The following is a 2,500-nucleotide window of genomic DNA, read 5'->3' as shown; positions in this document are numbered from 1 at the left end:
TGGCATGCTCGCTGAGGAAAAGGCAGGTAAAGGTTGTGGATAAAAAGTAAACGCGCTGTGGAGAATTGCCCAAATCGTTCAGGCGCCGTGAAAAAAAGAAAGACGTAGTCGTCAACGTCTGGTCCCGTCAATGGCGAAGGGCGTTTTCTCTCAACTTTGGCATGCTCGCTGAGGAAAAGGCAGGTAAAGGTTGTGGATAAAAGTCCGAAGAACCTCGCTACAATTGCCAAAATCTTTCCGCTGCCATTCAAAAATGGACTACTCCTCCACACCTCCTCCCGTCCATGCCAAACGGCGTTTTCTCTCAACTTTGGCATGCTCGGAGAGAAAAAAAGGCAGGTAAAGGTTGTGGATAAAAAAGTAAAAAATTGCCAAAATACTTTCTGGGCCCTCAAAAAAAGGCCTACTCCTCAACGCCTGCTCCCGTCCATGCCGAACCGCGTTTTCTATCAACTTTGGCATGCTCGGAGAGAGAAAAAAGGAAAAAAAGAAAAAAAAGGTCCAGTAAAGGTTGTGGATAAAAGTAACCGGCTTTGGAGAATTGCCTGAATCCTTCCGGCGCTGTGAAAAAAAAAGACCAAAAAAAAGACCTGGTCGTCAACGCCTGCTCCTGTCCATGCCAAACGGCGTTTTCCTCTCAACTTTGGCATGCTCGCTGAGGAAAAGGCAGGTAAAGGTTGTGGATAAAAAGTAAACGCGCTGTGGAGAATTGCCCAAATCGTTCAGGCGCCGTGAAAAAAAGAAAGACGTAGTCGTCAACGTCTGGTCCCGTCAATGGCGAAGGGCGTTTTCTCTCAACTTTGGCATGCTCGCTGAGGAAAAGGCAGGTAAAGGTTGTGGATAAAAGTCCGAAGAACCTCGCTACAATTGCCAAAATCTTTCCGCTGCCATTCAAAAATGGACTACTCCTCCACACCTCCTCCCGTCCATGCCAAACGGCGTTTTCTCTCAACTTTGGCATGCTCGGAGAGAAAAAAAGGCAGGTAAAGGTTGTGGATAAAAAAGTAAAAAATTGCCAAAATACTTTCTGGGCCCTCAAAAAAAGGCCTACTCCTCAACGCCTGCTCCCGTCCATGCCGAACCGCGTTTTCTATCAACTTTGGCATGCTCGGAGAGAGAAAAAAGGAAAAAAAGAAAAAAAAGGTCCAGTAAAGGTTGTGGATAAAAGTAACCGGCTTTGGAGAATTGCCTGAATCCTTCCGGCGCTGTGAAAAAAAAAGACCAAAAAAAAGACCTGGTCGTCAACGCCTGCTCCTGTCCATGCCAAACGGCGTTTTCCTCTCAACTTTGGCATGCTCGCTGAGGAAAAGGCAGGTAAAGGTTGTGGATAAAAAGTAAACGCGCTGTGGAGAATTGCCCAAATCGTTCAGGCGCCGTGAAAAAAAGAAAGACGTAGTCGTCAACGTCTGGTCCCGTCAATGGCGAAGGGCGTTTTCTCTCAACTTTGGCATGCTCGCTGAGGAAAAGGCAGGTAAAGGTTGTGGATAAAAGTCCGAAGAACCTCGCTACAATTGCCAAAATCTTTCCGCTGCCATTCAAAAATGGACTACTCCTCCACACCTCCTCCCGTCCATGCCAAACGGCGTTTTCTCTCAACTTTGGCATGCTCGGAGAGAAAAAAAGGCAGGTAAAGGTTGTGGATAAAACTCCAAAACCTCGCTACAATTGCCAAAATACTTTCTGGGCCCTCAAAAAAAGGCCTACTCCTCAACGCCTGGTCCCCAGGCACGTGCTGGGGGGCCTCAACTCAGGCTCTGCCCAATGTGGATCAAGGTCCACCTTCGCAGCGCCTTATGCGACACCCTGGTTGTGGGGGACGCGGCGTGGCGTGGCGGATCGCTCCGGTCGGCGCACAGCCGGCAACGGTCGACCCGTCCGCCTGGCTTTACTGCCCCCGCGCTTCTGTCTTTTGCACTGGCAAGCTAGCGACCGCTCGGCGTGCGAGGCCCGAGTCGGGGGACGGGAGTCTCGGGAGCCCACCAGCTCCCCGCAGGCTACCCGCCCGGCTGCCGAGCTTCCCGCCTGCGCGTCCAAGTGTGAACGCGCACGGCCGCCTCGCCGGGCTTCCTTTGCCGGGGCTCGGCTTGTCGGCCGGCGTCTCACGGTCCGTAGAAGGTTCGGTGCGTTCGCTGACGACGGGTCGAGAGAAGCGTTTTCTCTCCTCCCTCACTGACGGTCGTTGGTGCTCCCCAGCCCCTTCGGCGTCCCAAAGCGTAACGCCTGCTTCATCTCGTCAAGGGCGCGCCCGTCTCTAACCGGGCGTCGTCCGGCACGTGGAAACGGGCGGGAGACGGTGTCGAGGAGGAAGAAAGGGTGGGGTCCGGTCCGGTCCGGTCTGGTCTCCTCCTCCTCCTTCTTCTTCTTGGCGCGCCTCCCGCCGAGACCGATGGATTCGTTGCACTCTCAGGCCCTGAATCTGTTGTCCGGTGGTTTCAGTTGATAGTGCTGCCGCGGACCGCCCACGGAAAGAGCTCAGCCCTCGTTTCTGTGAGCAGCGGTC

Source organism: Babylonia areolata, unplaced genomic scaffold, assembly GCF_041734735.1.
Source record: "Babylonia areolata isolate BAREFJ2019XMU unplaced genomic scaffold, ASM4173473v1 tig00020825, whole genome shotgun sequence".
Lineage (NCBI taxonomy): Eukaryota > Metazoa > Mollusca > Gastropoda > Neogastropoda > Buccinidae > Babylonia > Babylonia areolata.
This window is presented reverse-complemented; position numbering follows the sequence as displayed.